Here is a 21,110-nt window from a genome sequence, read left to right as displayed (position 1 = left end):
CTCAGATCCCAACCCATCTAAACCGGGAGATTTACCCCCTTTCAATTTCTCAATAGCTTCCTCTATTTCACTTTGCGATATAGCCCTTTCCATTAATTCTCTGTCCTCCTTTATCAAACCCCTCTTATATTTCTATCTATATATTCCTCTATCCTCATCTTATTTACATCCCTTCTTTTATACAACTCTTGATAAAATTCCTGAAATACTTTTATTTTCCCTTTCTTAGTACAACATAATTTCCCCCTCTGATCTTTTATTATTCCAATTGAATTCTTAGATTTTTCTTTTTGTGTGAGCCTCGCAAGCTGTTTACAAAAAACTCTCTTTTCAAATAGATTAGGTTTTTCTGTACTTCTTCCAAATTTAAATTTTCTAATTCCTTTTTCTTTGCTTGCACTTGTATTAATATTTGTTTATTCCTACTTTGTAAATATTCTTTCTCCAACTTCTTAATTTCCTCCTCTAACTTTTTTCATTTGCAGCTTGTTGTCTCTTTAAAGTACACATTTCTCTAGTACATATCCCTCTAGTCACAGCTTTCATTGTATCCCACACCATTGACGTTGATGTTCCTCCCTTTTCGTTGATTTCCCAGATTTCTGATAATTCCTTCTGCATTTTCTCCACAACCAGGTCATATTTTAAAATCCTAGTATTCAGCTTCCACCTTTTCACTTCTCTATAATCTCTTTTAATTGTAAAATCTAAACTTATTATTGCGTGATCTGTTACTTTAATTACCCCTAATTCCATTTTACATACCTTGGTTGCCAAATCTTTTGAGACAAAAATGTAATCTATTCTGGAATAAGATTTATGAACTGGAGAATAATAGGAATAGCCAGGCTCCCCACCTCTGACCAACCGCTATCCATCAATATAATCTTTTTATTTGCCCAGTATTTTAACAGTTTATCATCTTAGTTTTTTAACATTGCTTTTTTAAATCTGTATTTTAAATTTGTATTTAAATATATCTCTGCATTGCTGCTTTGTTTTACCATGGTTGTGCTTTTATATTATATTTTTATATTGTGTTTTTATACTATTGTTTGTTTTCTATTTTGGTTCATATCTGATGGTTTTAACTTTTGTGAAACTGCCCAGAGAGCTTCAGCTATCAGGTGGTATAGAAATACAATAAATAAAAATAAATAAATAAAGCTGGATCACACTTCAGTGAATGCATGAATAAAAAAGTACATATATCTTGAGCAGGTGCCTAAAATTCAAAACTATTCCTGCTTAATGTTAATGTGATGGGAATTCCGCAGAGCAGGAGCTTCAACACCAAAAGTTCTGTTCTTTGTAGCTATGGGCTGGTCTATTAGAGCATGCAGCACCACCCAGAGTGCTTCTCCTGAAGACCACAGTGACTGGGCAAGGGTATAGAGGGTCAGGCGATCCTTAAATATTTGTATTTAAATCCCTGTGTAAAGCTACTCTTTGTTATAATCTCATGGAGTATGTTGGTAGATATTAAAATAATGGTTATTATTAAAATAATAACCACACACTAAATCATGGTTAGGCCACTAACCCTTTTGCAGCAAATGATTAGTGACCATGTTTTAAACCATAATTATGTAGCCACCATGGTTAGTAAAAGTTCACACAAGTGCCTTAAACCAACGCCCAGCAAAGCTTGGGCGTGGTAGGGCTGTTGCGGGTGGGGGTGATTAAGAGGCGTGGAGGTCACCCATTGGTGAGCCTCACGTGGCGCCACTGGGCGAGGAGAGGGGAGCCTATAAATGGGCGCTCACCCGCTCCCTCGCCCTTCTTCGAAAAAGCAGCTGGCGAGGTTTGGAGCATCGCCAGCAGCGAGCGAGGGAGCGACGCTCTCGCACGAGGAGCATCTCACCACAGGAGTAGTTCGTCAGCCCATCCGGGCTCAGGTTTGGGGGGAGGACCGGCTGGCCCTCCCCGCATTTCGGCATCACCCTTGTGGCCCCAAAACACCAATTTGCACACACACACACCCTGCTTAAAACAGGGCACCTGTTTTGATTGGTTGGGGGGTAGGGATACCTTTCCCGTGCCCGCTCGGGGCGGGAGACGAGCTCCTTTCTCTTACCTTCGGGAAGAGGGAGACCTCTTCCTCCCTCGCAGTTCCCGCTTGGCTGTCGCGCCCAGCTGCCTCGGCTCAGCCCAACGGAGCAGGACGCTGATCACGAGGCCTATTTTGCCGCGCCCGTAACAGTGCAGGACGGGACGCAAGGCAGCAGCAACAGCGAGGCTTGGCCTAGCTGGGCCTCTTCTTCCTGTGCTCGGCGCGCCGCAGCGCAGCGCAGCCTGGTGCCCAGAACCCCGAGCAGCGGCAACCTGCTTGACCTCCCCTCAAGGGTTGAAGCCCTGATAGGCAGGGGCAGGCACGCGCTCGACTGAGCGGAGAAGGACGCTGTGCAGCAGCGCCTTCTGGCATTCAACCTCATTTGCAGAGATCAGGGATAGGAGTGGGTGGCTTGCTTCCCCCCCCCCCGCGCGCATTCAGCCCTTATAGGCTCTAGGAGCAGGGAGGGATCATTAGTGGCCAAACTTGTCCTATCTGGCTTCATAATTTAGTTGCCTTGCAGGGCATTAAAGGGGAAAGTACTGGTGGGCCTCTCTCCTCTCTTTCTCTCTCTCCTCTCTGGTTTAGCTGTACTAGAACACTCAGTTCTCTAGCCCCCCCCCCTTCTGGTTCCCTGTTATGATTTCACTTCTAAGCACAGTAAGCTAAAAAGAGTCACAGGGAATTGCCTGAATGCATAGGAGCCAGCCACTTTGCTGAAGCTAAGCAGGGCCAGGTCTGGTTTGTGTTTGGATGGGAGACCAAATTGGAAAGTTTCCATAATTAGTTTTCAATTAATCTCTTTATTGAGTGGGGAAATATATTAATTGGTGATAGATAATATCTAATTTATAGAAACCTTTAGTAGTTGATTAGCCTTTTAAAATGCCACCCAAGAAAGGATTGGGAGGGAAGAAAGGCAAAGGAAAAGCCCCACAACCTCCAGTAAAACGTCCTCGCCCCAGGCACGATTCATCTTCAGATGAGGGTGAGCGGCCCGATATCGCAGCATTCATGGCACGGCTACAAGCTGCTGAACTAGAGAGAGGCATTATCCCTCCACCCGACACTATAATGAGTTCATCAGGGGCGGGAGGATCTGGGCGCCCTCATACAAGGCGACAGACTCATGAAAGTATGTGGGCATCTGTTGCAGCAAGGCTCGATGCCATCGAGGCTTCATCCAGTCACACCCCCCCAGGACCAGAGTTAACATCAGGACAAGATGGCTCTGTGAACAACCAGACTCAACCTCTTCCTGGCATACCAGACAATCCTCCTGCCACCATTGCTACTCAGCCACCTCCGGGTACATGGCCTCCATTGATGTCAGGTGAGTCTAGCAGCACTCAGAACACAAATCAGCCCTGGGCCTCCATGCCACCCTGGGCTTGGTGTCCGTGGTTCATGAGCCCTGGTTGGCAGGGGATGCAAGGTGGGACAGGTCGTACAAGCCAACCAGCCCCACTTGCATCAAATACACAAGCAGTTACGCCAAACCTTACTCAAACCCCTACTACAGTAACCATCCAGCCTACACCAGAATTGACCCCAGTTACACAGTTAGCCCAGAATACAGAACCTTCACCAAATAAGGAGCCTAGTGTCACGCAGACTGTGGAGACAGGCTCCTCTATCACTACAGAATCAGGAACCACTGAAAACAGTTCAAGGGTTGCGGTGGGAAACAACACCACTCCTTCTAGGGATGTGGCCACGCAATCAGCAACAACCACTGCAGTGGCATGTGCAGCTGTATGGCAGGGCCCGGCAGGGGCAGCAGTCACCACTACTGGCACAATTACCCTCACAACTAAGGATCCCTATGCAGGAATTGATGGAGATGCCATTCCAACAGGAAGCACAACTTCTCCTTTAGGTTTTCATTTGTTGCCTGCAACTAGGGATAAGATCATTCGGGGAGAATTTGTAGATGTTTTCTCTCTCCTGTTCAGGGAACCGGATGTTAAGGATAAGGATAAGTCAGGGGATAGGGACTATGATAGGGCTAGGCGCAAGAAAGTGGCCAGGACATGGGGGAACTGGCTTCCTGGTTTTTTGATCTACATGGGAGTAGTACAACAGAGATTCCCTGACCGTGGTTGTATCATGACTAAATATTTAGACATGATATTTAGAGCATACACAGAATATGAGGGCGGGGCTTGGCTCGCATATGATACATCTTTTCGCATGCGGGCAGCAATTGACCACTCCCTGCGTTGGGATAGGAAGGATCATGATCTCTGGCTGCAGTTCATGACTCCTACCAAGATAGATAGAGATAGAGCAGACAGTGGTCATCTCCTCGCCAAGCAGCAGCCCGCTTCCTCGGTGTCGGGGAATGCGGGTCAAGGGGTTCAAAACCGCCTGCTGTGTTGGGAGTACACCTCCCGTGGCGCATGTACACGCTCTCAATGCCGATACAGACATGAATGCCCAAAATGTGGGGGGCATCACCCGGTTACAAACTGTACTAGAACCAGGGGTGGAAGGGGCAATCCCAGAGACAATCAAGGTAACCGGAAACCTGGTAGCCAACAGCCTCCTCCAAAAGGGACCCAGCCCAATCAAAATTGAGCAGCTATGCCAGCTGCTTAATAGATACCCAAAACACAGTGATGCAATATATTTAGAAGCAGGTTTCAGAGAGGGTTTTAGAATCCCTTTTCAAGGGATTCGTGAACCTTCTTTTTCCAGAAATCAGAAGTCAATCTTTGAGTTTGAACAATTGGTTAGATCTAAAATTCAAAAAGAAGTGGAAGCTGGGAGGGTTGCAGGCCCATTTTCAGTTCCTCCCATCCCCAATCTGCGGGTATCACCTCTGGGCATTGTGCCCAAGAAGACATCAGGCGACTACAGATTAATTCATAATCTGTCGGCCCCTAGAGGAAAATCTGTGAATGACTCTATTCCTGACCACCTCTGCTCAGTACATTATGCCCCTTTTGACCGGGCAGTGGAAATTGTCCGGGGAAACGGGCCTGGGGCATTGATGGGTAAGTGCGATATTAAATCTGCCTTTCGCATTATGCCCATCAATCCAGCAGATTTTGATCTTTTAGGGTTCCAGTTCCAGGGTCAATATTATTTCGATAAAAGTTTACCAATGGGACTATCAACCTCGTGCGCCATGTTTGAAAGGTTCAGCTCGTTCTTAGAGTGGGCCTTGCAGGATCGGACTGGCTTAGAAGATTCCACCCATTATTTAGATGACTTCTTCTTTTCTGGGCCAGCAAATTCAAGGCAATGCGAATACCTCATGCGAGAGTTCCATCAACTCTCAGAGGAGGTGGGCGTGCCGTTGGCACATGAAAAGACCGAAGGTCCACTTACTTCCCTTACATACTTGGGCATTGAATTGGACTCTGTCCAGCAATGTTCCAGGCTGCCACAAGATAAGTTAATTGCCTTGCGCGACAGGCTGGTCGCTGTGCGTGACTCCCGAAAAATTACCCTACGTCAATTGCAGGAATTGGTGGGGCACGTAAATTTCGCCTGCAGAGTGGTAGCCCCTGGAAGGGCCTTTTCTAGGCGCCTTTGCTACGCCATGAAGGGCTTGACCTGCCCGCATCATCACGTTAGAATTACTCAAACCATACGTGATGACTTGAATGTTTGGCTTTCCTTTTTGGAAGCATTTAATGGAGTCTCTTTCTGGAGGAAACAATTACTCTTGGAGGCAGACATGCAAATTTATTCTGATGCAGCAGGACAGGTGGGTTTTGGGGTCATTTGGAGGGACCGTTGGTGCGCTGAGGTTTGGCCTGATGAATGGCGTTCATCAGCTATTGCTAGAGATTTAACCTACTTGGAGTTCTTTCCAATATATGTGGCTACACATTTATGGGCCAAGGAATTGTCTAATTCTGTCGTACAATTTTGGTGCGATAATCAAGCCACGGTCCATGTTATCAATTCCTTATCATCCCAGAACCCAAGAGTTATGGATTTAGTAAGAGCATTTACTTTACATTGTCTCCAGCACAATATACTTTTCAAGGCCCGTCACGTCCCGGGCCTCGATAACCCCATTGCTGACGCATTATCGCGTCAGCAGGTTCAGAAATTTCGGGAACTGGCCCCTTGGGCAAGATTAACACCGGAGGTCATGCCGAAGAAGTTATGGGAGATTGGCAACTGGAGATAGAAACAGCCATGTGGCAGTCGCTCGCACCTAGCACCAGGGCAGCATACAAAAAAGCAAGTAGTGAGTTTCACCTATTTCGGGACAACATGCAACTCCCGCAGGTTTGGCCTATCCCTGTGGATCACCTACTTCAGTTTTGTGTGACAGGGAGGAAGAAAGGTTTAGCCCCCAGGACCATCGGGGGTAAGCTAGCGGCCCTCGCCTTTCTGGCTAAGTGCCGGGGACTGCCTGATAATTCTTCTGACTTCCGTATTAGGAGGTCCTTACGGGGGTGGGCCAGGGCCACACCATCCGCCCCGGATACTAGGTGCCCACTCTCACCCGATATTTTGATGGGGCTGGGTGCGCAATGGCATGCCATGTGTTCATCACCATTTGAGGTTTCCCTTTTTCATGCGGCTGCACTAACGGCCTTTTTTGGAGCTTTCAGAATCTCAGAGCTGGTAGTGGCATCAAAACGTGATCATTCAGGTAGGGCTTTGATGGTCAGTGACTTGCAGTTACTACCACAGGAAATACGCATCACATTGAGACGATCCAAAACCGACCAATTAGGGAGAGGACAGGTAGTGTCCCTTTACCCATCTACCAAGAAAGAGTTATGCCCAGTACAAGCTTTGAATGATTTCATGGCACTTCGGGGAACTGCCCCGGGCCCATTGTTTTGTCATCAAGACTCTGCCCCTTTAACTAAATTTCAATTCTGGGCAGTAACTAAAAAGGCCTTGACAGTTTTAGGTCTAGGGCACCACAAATTTGGAACCCATTCATTTAGAATTGGGGCTGCCTCAACTGCATCTGCAATTGGTTTTACAGCCCACAAGATTCAAGCCGTAGGCAGGTGGCGATCGCAGGCATACAAAGCGTATGTGCGCCAATTGCCCCAATAGGTGAGGTGCTGGCATATTTTGATTTTGTTATGTTTACTTTTAGATCTGAGGGCAGGCCAAGCCCCGGTACGTGTTCTAATTTGCGGCCACAGTTACGTCTTCTGGGCCGGAAGGAGGGCATCCAGTACAGCCGTTGGAACTCAGCTGGGTTTGAGTCGAATTGCCCATGTCCAGTGGATGGGCAAGCGGGGCATGCGTTGGGAGCACCTCCCTTCAATGTTGTTTCAACCACGAGTTGCTTTTCCTCCCCCTCAGGTGTTGTTGATACACCTTGGAGGAAATGATATGGGTGTGCTGACTGGAAAGGCTCTGATCCTGCAAGCTATTGCAGATTTTCAGTTGATACGGCAACGTTGGCCAGGGATTCTTATCTTGTGGTCCTGCATTATTCCCAGACAAAATTGGAGGGCTGGCCGCAATCCTAGAGCTTTGGATCGGGCCAGCCAAAAAGTAAATAGTGAAATTTATAAACACCTTTTAAAACATGGGGATGTTAGCATCCAACATCCATCAATTATTAAATCCCGGAGGGAGCTGTACAGGAGTGACGGGGTACACCTATCGGACCTCGGCAATGACTTATTTCTGTTGGATCTGCAGAGGGGTTTGCAGGAGATAATTCTGCATAGGTGGGGGGATTCGACTAAGCCTTAGGCTTGTCTCCCCTGTGGCAGGGAAGCGGACATCTTCACATCACGAGGATTGGTGAGCATTCCAAGGCACCTAACGGTGAGGGGTAAACGCCTGAGGCTCACCAGCTGCGAACCTAGCGGCCCAGCTGGCGAGATAAGGGTTACCCTTGAGGCCGACCTTTCTCACTCACCCGGAGGCTAGCGTCACGGGGAGGAGTGACACCGGAAAGGTCTCCCACCCCAAAAGGGGGAGCCAGTGGGTGGCGACAAGACTGCCGCCACCCAAAGGCCAGGAATAGCTCGCCCTAGCTGGTAGCGGCTCTTGGCCGCTGAAGTTCTGATGTCCGCTTAGGTTCATCCCTCTGCAGATATATATACATTAATAAAATGTGGCCCAGTTTTTATACCCAGCTATTTTGTGTCGCCTCGTTATTTACACACTCCACATTCCGCAAGTGCCTTAAACCAACGCCCAGCAAAGCTTGGGCGTGGTAGGGCTGTTGCGGGTGGGGGTGATTAAGAGGCGTGGAGGTCACCCATTGGTGAGCCTCACGTGGCGCCACTGGGCGAGGAGAGGGGAGCCTATAAATGGGCGCTCACCCGCTCCCTCGCCCTTCTTCGAAAAAGCAGCTCCCTCCCTCCCTTCCCTGTAGGCAGTGTGGGTTATCTGGTTGTCATTAGGAGACCAAGTAGGAATTTTTTACTCAAAACCTACTGTTAAGGTAGTGAGTTTTTTCGCCTACTTCACACTGCAAGACAGGCGGGCAGTATTAAATAAGTTGATTGGTTATTTCAATTTAATTATCCAATTTGGTCACATTTGTTGGCAGGGAAGCGGACATCTTCACATCACGAGGATTGGTGAGCATTCCAAGGCACCTAACGGTGAGGGGTAAACGCCTGAGGCTCACCAGCTGCGAACCTAGCGGCCCAGCTGGCGAGATAAGGGTTACCCTTGAGGCCGACCTTTCTCACTCACCCGGAGGCTAGCGTCACGGGGAGGAGTGACACCGGAAAGGTCTCCCACCCCAAAAGGGGGAGCCAGTGGGTGGCGACAAGACTGCCGCCACCCAAAGGCCAGGAATAGCTCGCCCTAGCTGGTAGCGGCTCTTGGCCGCTGAAGTTCTGATGTCCGCTTAGGTTCATCCCTCTGCAGATATATATACATTAATAAAATGTGGCCCAGTTTTTATACCCAGCTATTTTGTGTCGCCTCGTTATTTACACACTCCACATTCCGCAACTCACAAACTCATGGTTCACACAACACGCTAAGCCATAATGTTTAGCTGAAAATACTTAACCATCATGGCTTAGTGTGTCATCTGATCAGATTAAACCACCAAGTTATATGATTTCTCTCTCTCTCTCTCTCTGTCTGTCTCTCTTTTAGATCTTCCAGGGAAGTGTGGTGAAAGAATTACTACTATTCTTCTGCTCCCATGACATGAATACATCATACCTGAGATGCATCATTCATACCTTAAAGCATTACATGCCTAAATTCCTCACCAATTATGCTTTGCTGGGAGAAGTATCCGATCTCACCATGACTTTCCTGTTTTCATCCTTAACCTGAGGTCTTTCAATAAGTCTTAGGTATCCTAAAGACCAAAGACTGAACAGCTGAGAAGTTGCGTGTTTTTGTCCTGAAATGCATAAATAGGTTTGCCTGCAGCACTTCTTCTAAACGCATCCCTGTTTCATATAGTTCACTCAACCATTCCTTTTGAGGGGAGCTGGAAAATATACGGGAAGGGCCATACTTCAGTGGAAGGTTACATGCTTCGAATGAAGAAGGTCTCAGGTTCAATCCCTGGCATCTCCAGTTTAAAGGACTAAGTATCAGGTGATATGAAGGACATCTGGTTGAGATCTTGGCTACTCAGAGTAGACAAAATGTCTGTTGTTGGATAAGATAGCTTACTATATGCCATTCTATTTGATATCATAGGGGTATTATGCTTTATTTTGATATATGGCTTCCCTGTTTTGTTTGGGATTCAGTGAGCAACTGTGTAATCTTCAGGGTAGATTTTCAAGTGCTTGTGTTTCAGAGCAAATACGTATGCAGAGTTTGAATCACGTATAACAATGCCACTCTAAAACAGATCCATTTGCTTGATTGGTTTTGTGTATTAACCTACATTATTCCTATCCTCTATAAGGATCAAAGTTAAGCTTCCCTAGCTTTCTATAGGAAGCTACATATTCGAGGAATTGGCCGTTAAAAATGAATATGATGCCGTACTCTTTCATTTCCATTTCCAAAACCTCCTCCTCCTCCTCTTTGATTTGAAGCTTTGGCCTGCAAAGATGAAGCAAGGTCTCCTCCCTCCTTTATTAGAGGTGGGGGGGATTGGTACGCCTCCCTCACTATCTTTATCCTTTCTGAACAGCAACAGCTTTAATCCTGCTCACCCACTGGATTGTGCTCCAGCTGAAAACACTCATATTTTTAGTGTGGTTGGTGGAACGTTTCATTCCTCTGACATTTGGCATTTATATTGTCTCTGGCTTGCATCTGAAACTTAATACAGGATTTTGTCACTCAATTTCTGTATTCTTGAAGTATTAGACATGAATTAAACATACAGATGCTATAGACTATTTCCAGCTGAGATCCCCAGATGAAGCATTCTATTAAATAGAAAATGTTATCCTGCACGAAAATGTGCTGTCATGTCAGTCTCTCGTTTCCTTTTACACTTTCTGAATCTCCATGATTTTCCTCCTTCATAATTTGCAGTTTTGTCCATCATTGTTTCTCCATATAGGAGAGAAAAGAAGGAAAAATCTAAGGATATCTCTCTCACACCCACCCACACCCACTCACACCCACACCCACCCACACACCCCTCCTGATGTGTGTGTGTGTTACTGGGGATTATATGGAATGTTAGTCCTACATGGGGGTCATCTATACCAAGCAGGATATTCCACTATGAAAGCAGTGTATAAAAGGCAGGAGCCACACTACTGCTTTACAGTGGTACTGAAGTGCACTGACAACAATTGAGGCCCATGACACATCTACACCAAGCAGGATATAGCACTATGAAAGTGGTACGAAATCGGTATATTGTATGTGTCAATGGGCCCCAACAGTTGTCAGTGCACTTCAATACCACTATGAAGCAGTACTGTGGATCCTGCCTTTTATATACCGCTTTCATACTGCTTTCATAGTGGAATATCCTTCTTGGTGTAGATGAGCCCATAGAGTACATCCATTCAAATGAATGGGATTTCAGTTAGACTAACATTGGATACAACCAATACTGTGCTCATGAGCTTTAATAAGACTTTGTTTCCTTCACAAAACTTCTTCTACCTAAAAAAAATATTGAATTCTTAAGAATTACACATTTCTTAAAAAAGAAAAAGAAAAAAAGGGAGCGTATGGTCCAAATACTATTTTTAGAAATGAAATTGACTATTTTGAGTTTTCTAAACACTTCGCTTAGTTCTTAGCATTTAGTATCTGAATAAACGATACTGGGGTGGGTGTGTTCACATGAACTTCCTCCCTACATGTGGAAAGAGCATGGGAAGCATTTGCAGTGCTATGGGGGCTAGCCCTGCGCTCTCCCCCATGCATCCAATGGCAATGTTACATACTGCTGCGACCAGCGGCCACACCCATGCCTTCGGCATAGGAAGTGGCAGTTCAGATGCACACTGATGTTATGCCCACAAAGCTCCTCCATGCAAGAAGAACCCTGGTTGGGCTAGGGCCCATCCTGACGTGGGGTCTTACACACATATATCATTTTACAGGTAGTGCCACTTCCAATGTGGTCCCATTCAATTTTGATATGTGGAGGGGGGTCATGTGAAACCCCCTGTTGTTGGTTTTTGTGACAGGTCTGCTAGTCCAGCTGTTAGGCGCACTGGCTTGAGATTCCCACTTCCCATTTTGAATCCATCTTAGAAGGCTTATGCAATCAACTCCTGAAGCAGTGGAGGCTGGGAGCTCCAGTTTCAATAGGGCTGTGAATCCATTGTATCTTTCAGTCAGAACCAGCCAGAATTCTAAAGGAGCTATCCAGGGTGCTGAACCTATTTTAGGAATAGGACTTATCTCCTTTAGAGTTTTGTCTGGTTCTACAGAAACCTGGAATTGATACACAGTCCGAACGAAATTGGAGCCACTAGCCTCCACTGTATGGAGATATGACTCATTCACCCCAACTGGCTATAATTACTCAGAAGCACCCTTTGTTCTAAGTGTGATGAGGGACTCCTCCCACTCTACACACACACTCCTTGGAGGAAAACACCCCATCCATCTTGATTTATAGAACTACATTAGGCATTGCCCTAAACATGTTTCTCAATACCGTTGAGATCTAGGCCTTTGAAATATCAAAGTAAGTTTCAACTGCCATTCTGGTCACCTTCTGGAGCTCTCCCACATGTTTCTCCTTAAGTAGCAAAATGTCTAAATTGTGCCTTTGCTTCTGGCAAACTGGAGCTCATTTCTGTGCCAAGAGGGCTGAATATTCAACCACTTCTTTAAAATATCATGTCATTTTGCATAAATGGCCCCTTTACAGCTGCCATTTATGCAAATCTCTCTTTACGACAAAGGCACCACCATTTTTATGCAAAATGGCAGCTCAGCAAGGAAGTAGGGATCCCTGTGCTTGCCTGACTCATCATGCACCAAGTCAGGTAAGCATGGGGATCTGCGGACTGATGTCCAGAGGGGCCAAGCCAAGAGAAATCGCTGGGCCCCAAGCCACAGCCAGATGCCTGCAACATCCTTACCATACACTGCTGACATTCCTATGGGGCAAATAGCAACTTTGTGGGGGAGACATTAGGACTGTGTTTTGGGTAGAAAAGGTTAACCCCTTCCTCACCATGCACACCATGGTCTTGATCCTGATTAGGCCTCCCTGCGCTGCTGTTGAAATGGGTGAATGCATTTCTTGCAACTAATCTAATTTGGTCCTAAATGTCCCTATCTGTTCCCTGCCTGACAACTTAGCTCATGTAAATATCCAAGGATGAAAGCTAACATTCCAACTTCGCCAAATATAATTTTGAATTTTGAGCACAGCATCTTTAGGAGGAAGGGAAATTCATGTGGGTGAGCTTTACTGATAATTGATGGCCATAAAAGTGCCCTCTGTACTCTCAATATGAAACAACAGACTGAGGCACAGGAAAATTGGCCAGCTATCCAGGAGGTGAATTTTCAAGACCTACAACACCTCATCATGTTAATCCAAAAGACATAAAGTCATTAAATCATTTGGAATTACTGTAGGGGGCATTTTATTGAACAATCTATGGAGGAAAATTAATTGGGCAATGAAACCAGACAGTTGCACAGGTGATATTATCAAGCAATAATGATGCCCCCAGGGCAAAAGACACAGCTGGGTGCTTCTCTTTGCCTCAGAATTGTGATTGTCTTGTGATAAAAATATAATTACCCCCTATTGGGACCTAATGGCTTAATGAGATTTGTCCAGTGCCTAATATTAATGCCTTATGGCATTTGTGTACTGCAGGACAAAATGGCTAAAACTGGACTTATAAAGTTTTAAGGAAACAGAACTGTGTCGGAAAACACTAAACCTCTTTTGTGGTATTTCAATTTTGTTTGTAAAGAATTTCTGCTTTATGCTGATTTTCAATGTGCTGCTGTTTTTCTGCACCCAAAAGGTTCATTTTTAACTAACACAAAGCCTTAAAGTAGCTTAGGAAAAGAAGAAGTTAGAAAATAATCAACACTCTGCCTAATAGCAAACTCACCTGGTGAGTGCCAACAAGATTGATGGCAAAATGGGCTCACCTAAAAGCAAGAGGGGGGTTATCAGCATGCTTGGTGGATCTTGTTTGCTGAAGTATAAACATTCTTTGGTGGGAGAATCAAAGAAGGCAACTTTCCTTACCACCCCCCTCCCCGAGGACTGAGCATGCTCAGTGGATACAGAATGATGCATATCTTTTGCCCCTGTGTTTCATGTGGTTTGGAATGTCTAAAATGCAGATCTCATGGACACATCACGTGACCTAACTTTGGACCTAACTCTCCCATCCCCTGGTATTTGAACCACCTTCTATGGCTGTATCTTCCTACAAATTAAAAGTGGGTGATGTATCCCCCAAGTTCCTTGTGCCCAAGAAAAACATGACATGCTTGGGGACTTTCTGGCTTTACATTGTTTATTAATGCTTCAACAGAGCAAATCCATCCATATAATAATGGAGTTTATTTCTTAAACATATTTATTTTAGCAACTCCATTATTGTAGAAAAAAATGATCAAGTTTAATGAGATCAATATTATGGCTACACAATGCTGAGAACCTAGCAATGGCGGCCGTACATGAAATTTGCAACCCACTTGAGTTAGCATAGATTAAAGTGCACAGCCAGCTGTCCAAGTGCAATAGGAAGTGATGAATCATTTTGTGTTATTGCTTTTGGATTGTCACTAAAAATAGGATTTCAGTCTCCATGTGTTGCATGACACATTTAGATTCATTCCCCCCATTCAGCAGTATATCATCCGAGTGCATTCAAATAGTGTATTTAAATTCAATGTAGGATCTTCAGATGATGTTCCGTATTGCCTTTGCTACTGTAGTATTCTTTGGGTGGGTGGGGGGAACAGTAAGGATGATCTTGGTATGTCCCATTTCCCATATTATGTTAAGAAGTATGAGTTCTTCACCACTCCTCCTCCTCTTTTACTTTCTTCATCAATTCCTTCTTTTTACTTATGAACAGACTCTAAGGGATACGGGAGACAGCAAAAATAAACACATAAATCCCAATGAACAGATAATGATGACCCCAGCCAGGACAAACAGATGGGCGTATAGTTATCTGCACTGCCCTGATAGGGAGGGACCTGACAGGAAGATAAAGGCATATTGTGTTTGTGACCAGTCACATCTGATGCAGAACATTGTCTGGAAGGAGCCAAGAGAACCTGGTAGCCTGGAATTTCTTCCACTGTATAATGGCACCCAAAATAAAAATGTCATTCTGTCTTCTTTTAGCTCTACCATCTTCAATAGGCAAAGGAAGATGTGGCATGAACAGGTGGGATACAAATAAAATGATGTTCAAACTTAATAACTGAGGACTTGCAGCCATTTAAAGGTACCCACAAATCTGCCCATCTGAGGTGAACCAAACTACCCTGCCTAATGGTAGAGTTTGTTCTGGTTCTCTTCCTACCTTTCTGAATTCTTATTGTCACCTCTTGTTAGTGAAGGAGATCTTCAAATCAGAGGAGTTCAGAATATGAACCCCTTCTGTTTGAAAAGGCTCACCCAATATGAGGTTAGCCCAAACCCTTTCAGGTTTGGACCTGGTCTCATATTGCTTCATATTGGACCACACTCCTTGCTGGTGCCAGAAAGTCCTTCTTCCCTTATCTACTGTTCCCTTTCCTCTCCCAAATATGTCAGGTGGTGGAACACCAGTGCCAACAAGATCTTTCTTTCCTTCCCCGTTTTTGTACATCCTAGAAAACTCACAGAATAGAGGTTCACTCTATTCCCAGAACAGAAAATTCCCAGAATAGAGGAAAATTGCTCTGGGAAACAAAGTTCTCCAGGGCTTCCTGAATCCATAACATGGATCCAGGAGCCCTGGGGAATGACAAATTCCAGGACTCCTTGTGGGTGGTTTATTGCTGTTGTATCATTCTAGGCACTGAGGTGTGCCCATGACCGATAAGTAAATGTTTCACCTGCCACACTTTTCTAAACCTCTTTGGGAGATTGTATACTGTAAAAGCAGTACATAAATGCTTACAATAAATAATACGAATTACATAAATAAGTTTGGGACAAGAGAAAGGTGTTGTAAGGATTTACAGAAGACATGGAGGAGTTGTGGGAGGGGGAAGCACCTAATCCTTTGTGAGGAAGCAGAAAGACTTTCATCTATCACTCTGTCTGATAAGAAACAGATAAGAAGTATGTTCCTATGCCATGGTGAAACATGGAGTTACATTTTGTTTGGATTACTGTAACATACTCCACATAGAGCTCCACATGGCATGTGACTCTCTTGGAGGGCATGTGACTCACATGTTATGAACACAATTTAGGCTGCTGATTATGGCCTATAAAGCCCTACATGACTTGGGACCATGCTATTTGAAAGAATGCATTCTGCCACATGAGTTTTCCTGGGTTTTAAGGGGAGATGCTTCTCTCTCCCATTGGAGGCACATTTGGTGGGAACACAAGAGATTACCTTCTCAGTGGTTGCTCCCAGGCTCTGCAGCCCTCTGCCAAGAGAGGTTAGGTCAGTCCAACTCCATCTTTGATGTTCTTCCAACAGCACACACATTTGTTTTTAAACAGACACTTCTTGCTTTTAAGCTCTTTGCTGAATTAGGTTTTAACTGTGTGGGGGCGGGTTGGTGGTGGTACTGTTTATTTCTTAATTTTATTGTTATGTTTTCAATGGATATGCTTTTATATTTTAATTATGCTTTTGCATTTTATCTTGTACTTAAACGTTGTTAGCCGTCTTGAGCATGATGTATAGAGGAAAGACAGGGTATAAATGCAATACATATTTGAGTAAAAACTAAGCACAGGCCTGAAGCTAAGTATCCCTAGATTTCATTTCCTGGCACCAGGATGGAAGTGTTGATTTCTAATTAAAGCAGGCAGCAGATCCAAGTGCACAGACACAGCCGCTTGATTTTGGCAGGCAAAGCTGATCTCAAAACGGAGTTTTCTTCTCTGCCTTGCCAGAATGTGAAAGTAACTTGTAAAGTGGGAGATACGATACTTTTCTGTATTGTAAGATAAGAGTAATGAAGGCGGCTTACATTGATTGTGCTTTCAGTAATCAGGCTTGTGAGGTGCACTGATAGGAGTGAAGGAAGATAGTCCAAGCTCCTTATCTTTAAGGGCTCTACCCCACTAGTGCACCCTTTCCTGAACTAAATGGCAACTTGCTTTGATGGGGCATCATATTCTGGACAGATTCAATTCAAATGCAGTGTTCTGTGGAGAGATCCTGAATGCATACAACAGGCAGTTTAGTCCAGAAATCGCTGGGCACATGTTAACAAGAGCTGAGATTCCAATGCCCTAAGTTCTAAAGCTCTGTTGCCTGGCTTTTCCAAAATTTGATTTATTTGATTTTTGTGGGGGTTCCAATATCATTGCCAGAATGGCCAAAATGTGAAGTTACCCAGTGAAAGAGATCGTGCAGTTTCATTGGGTTTGTATTATGGAGTTGTTGGGGTTTTTTTGTTTTATTTTAAGAAAGGGGAGCATTTATAGAAAAAAGCATATTGTTCATGTTTTGCCTTCCATGAGCCAAAGATGCTTCAGAGCATCTTTAATAGCATAGGTGAGCAGGAAGTAGATTCGGATCTATTGGTACCTCTCTGGGTGATTTGCAGTAGATTGGCAAGGGTTTCTGACTCCCAATTGTTTAACGGTAGCAACAAGAGAATGACCTGGGGTGGATTTCATGGTTCTAGTAAAAATAAAAGTAAAATTTCCAAGCCTGAAATCTGTCTACCCTTGCAGTGAATCCACAGTGTTTTCTGACCCCCAATGGTTTAAAGAATATCACTTACAAAAAGTCCTCTTTCTTCTCCACTCCCCAAATTAGGCTGGTAAAAAGAAAATCACTTGGGGGAAAACCAGGAGTGGATTTCTGTATGAAAGGTTTGTGAAGTCAAGTATGACGTGGAAAATATATTCGTTGGCTGAGCATGGGCTCAGATGCTCTCTGCTCTTGAATTTTAACTGTTTCTGGTTTCCCATCAATATTTTGCATCTGGCTCTTGTTGGAGCATTGCAGGGTTCTATTTTTTTTTAAAAAAAAGGTGGGGCTGGGAACCTATGGCCCTCCAGATGTTTTGGACTCCAACTCCCATGAGCCCCAGCCAGCATGACTAGTGATTGGGGATCATGGCATTGTAGTCAAGGGGCTATGGGTTCCCCACTCCTGCTCTATAGGCTAATTTTCCCTTTGGAAGAAAAAGGATTGGCGACTTCTAATATTTTTTTCCAGTACCTATTTATCTGCAAGCAGTAAAAGGGAACAGCATGCAGACAGCCATTGCTGGTGCCAAAGCACCATGAGCCCCTTAATCTACCCTCCTGAAAATCTGTTGAGCTTTGCTGAACAAAGCAAAACTAATTTCATACACCCAAATTGATATAACTCACATTCCTAATACTTGGGAAGAGCCGCTTCCCTGTTAATGCCCGTTGTCCCCCATCAATGACCAGTCCATGCCAAGCTTAGGGAGTGAGACATTGTTCCACTTTGTTCCATGCAACTGCATGTCAACAATCGGTTGATCCCATTTTCTGGAATTCTAGCCACTTCGCACTGTTTTCCATATTTCTATGGTGTGGTTAAGATCTGCAGTTCTCTGCTGTGCATAGGGAGGAAGCTTCACTTTCAGTTTCCCATTCACTATCAGTTTCACCCATATTTGAATTTTAAAAAAACACCTCAAGTTCTTTTTCCCCTGAAGATTTTGTGAATTTTGGTAAATTCTTATGAAATACAAACTGAAAAGAAATTGTCATTCATCTGCAACAGGCACAGCTATTCCCAGCATGGAGAGACCGTGTTGAACCTGACTGATGTATAATTGTTAAAGATGAGGAGCCTGTCAAAAGAAAAGAAAAGAAAAGAAAAGAAAAAGAGAGGTAATTCCAATCCAGCATTTACATGGCTAAATACAGAAGGATTCAAACCCAGACTTTTGGGAGCTAAGCACCCAAAGCCCTTGGCCTGGATGGATGAAACTGCCAGTATTCATTTCTCCCACATTCATTTAAAAGGGGGAGAAATCACATTTTATTTTTCTCCTAAATATGGAGAACTTTGTGAATTTGGGTAACTTTTTTAATCAAAACTAAGCTGAAATGAAATCCTTACCAATCCCTAGTCATGTGATGGGTCTCAGTTCTTCCTTACATCTTGATCCTTCAAGGCCCTGAAAGTCTTAGGGCCTTGCTAGACCTACCTTTGAATCCGGCCTTCAGGCATGGCGAGCCTGTGCTACAATTAGCATGGGCTGTTGCTCCTATCCAGATGTCAGACGCAACGGGGAAAGGAAAACCCCGTCGTGTCCTCCATTTTAAAAAAAAAGTTAAAGGGGCCATGTGCGCAGGAGCGCACCAACGAAAACGTAAGTCTTTTTTTAAAAAAAATAAAGGGTTCCTTGCTCTCCCCTGCCCCTGATTTCCCCCAATGTCTGATGCCCCCCGCTTGCTCACCCCCCCTCGTTCACCCCCCCCACTCGTTCACCCCCTCCGCTCGCTCGTCCCCCTCGCCCGCTCACCCCCTCGCTCGCCCGCCCGTCTGCTCATCATGTCCGATGCCCCCTCTACCACCATCCCGGCCGCGATCTCCCCGCCCTGGCTCTGCTCTTCCCCCCCACATCTCTCCTGCCGGGTCTGCTCTTGTCATTTTGTGAACCGCCCAGAGAGCTTCGGCTATTGGGCGGTATAAAAATGTAATTAATAAATAAATAAATAAATAAATAAATAAATAAAATCTGCATCCACAGCAGGGAGCCCGGCCTCGCCCCGGGCTAAACCCTTGTCTAGGAAGGCCCTTAGTCTGCATTCCTTTACCAACTAACTTGAGAGTAATCTCCATTGAACTCAGTGGAACATACTTCTGAGTAACTGTGAATACGATAGCACAATTAGACTATTTAATATTGCTTCTCCCCTCTACCAGCTGTACCACCACCATCACAAGTATCTGCAGAGGCAGAGTGGCCTGCCAGCTCAGCCTCCTTGGCTTCTGTGACTCTAAATACTACCAGGTACACAACTATATTCAGCCTGCCTAATCTGATAACAACATAATGTCAAGATGTACAATTGTATAGAACATGGTGACATCTATTATGGAAGTGCAGCACGACACAGTTCTTCCACTATCAACAAACAAAGGAAAACAGGGGATAACAAAAAAATGTAGGTGTGGAAAGAGATGTTTGTTAGATACATCCTTCAGTGTTCTCTCCTTTGTGTGAGTTTTAAAATGTGGATTTGAAGATAAACATGTAATGAACCACAATTGGTTTAAATGGCTTAGATTTCAGGATTTTCACCAGTCAGACACGTTTAAAGCTAGATTGCAGAGGCTATTTTTCTTGTGTAGGTAACACAGGGCACGAGCCCTAATCAACCTGCACTTGCACCATTCACACTGTGTTGCTTTCAGCACAAAGGTAATTGGGATAAGTGATGGTTTGCTATGCTACAGTGTTCATGCAAATGCACACATTGTGATTTCTGCACAGGACGTATGCAAATACATCAGCCATGGCCAGCAACCAAATGAGACTCTGTAAGGAAAACAGTCTGGTTGATACTAATGGAAATCTCAAACCCACCTGGAACAACTAACCAAGGAAAAAGAAAGCTAGATGAAAGCCACTATGCATGTTACAACTGAGTATTACAAAAGAAGGGCAGAGGAATGTTGGATGGAGCCCAGTGCTCAATCATGTGTGTGCATGAATAGCTTGTAACTTTTCAGAAATCCACATGACACCTCTTCTTTTGCACCAAAACAAGGCAAGCACAAAGACTGACAGTTTTCTTGCAATGCTCAGCCATGGAGGGGAAACAGAACGGTTTAATGTTTGAGATGCAGAATCCGGCATAGGTACTCCTCAACTCTGATTTGTCATCTTACCACTGTTACGCCACTGTAAATCCCACAGAGCACTGACAGTGTGCTAGGTACTGCACAGAACACAGAAATGACAGGATTTCCAGTTGGTGGCTTCAGTGCACGGACAAATCATGAAAAGGGGAAAGTAGGATTACTTTCCAGTAATGACTTCCAGTAAAGTAGCAAATAATCTAAGACCAGGGTGAATTGTACAAGTTATATCACCCTTCCCCACCTTAGTGTCCTCCAGATGTTTTGGACTACAGCTTCCATCATCCCCAGCCATCATGACTCATTGTCAGGAATACTGGGAGTTGTAGCCTAAAACATCTGGAGGGCACCAAGTTGGAAAAGGTTAAGCTACATTGTCTATGCACAGAATCTTCTCTGAAATATTGAAATGGATTGGAGGTGCACAAGAACACAGAGCAGGATCTTCTCTCCACTGATATCTATCTGAAGGAATACCCTTCGGAGGGAGATCTGCCAGGGACATCCTTGATTTCCTTCTGCCAACAGGTAGAAACCCATCTTCTTCCAAGCAGTCTCAATTACTGGTGGATATTAATGCTTTACCGCTGCTATTGTTCTGGTTTGGATGTGGTTGTTTTTGAATATTATTCCATTTTAGGGTGTTGCATTTTTCATTTGGTCTGTGTGCATTTGTATATTTCATTGTATATTTTAAGATTTAAGAAGAAATGTAAGAACAGGTTTCTTGC

The 21,110-nt window shown here is 44.5% G+C and overlaps 1 pseudogene; it reads left to right on the top strand.

Annotated features, from left to right (window-relative positions):
* The first annotated feature begins 2,776 nt into the window (after positions 1-2,776).
* Positions 2,777-21,110, top strand: part of LOC134400436 (cathepsin K-like) — a 72,737-nt pseudogene continuing 54,403 nt past the window's right edge.

The sequence above is a fragment of the Elgaria multicarinata genome, chromosome 6 (assembly GCF_023053635.1).
Source record: "Elgaria multicarinata webbii isolate HBS135686 ecotype San Diego chromosome 6, rElgMul1.1.pri, whole genome shotgun sequence".
Lineage (NCBI taxonomy): Eukaryota > Metazoa > Chordata > Lepidosauria > Squamata > Anguidae > Elgaria > Elgaria multicarinata.
Note: the sequence above shows the minus strand (reverse complement) of the source record. Positions and strands in the feature narration are given on the sequence as shown.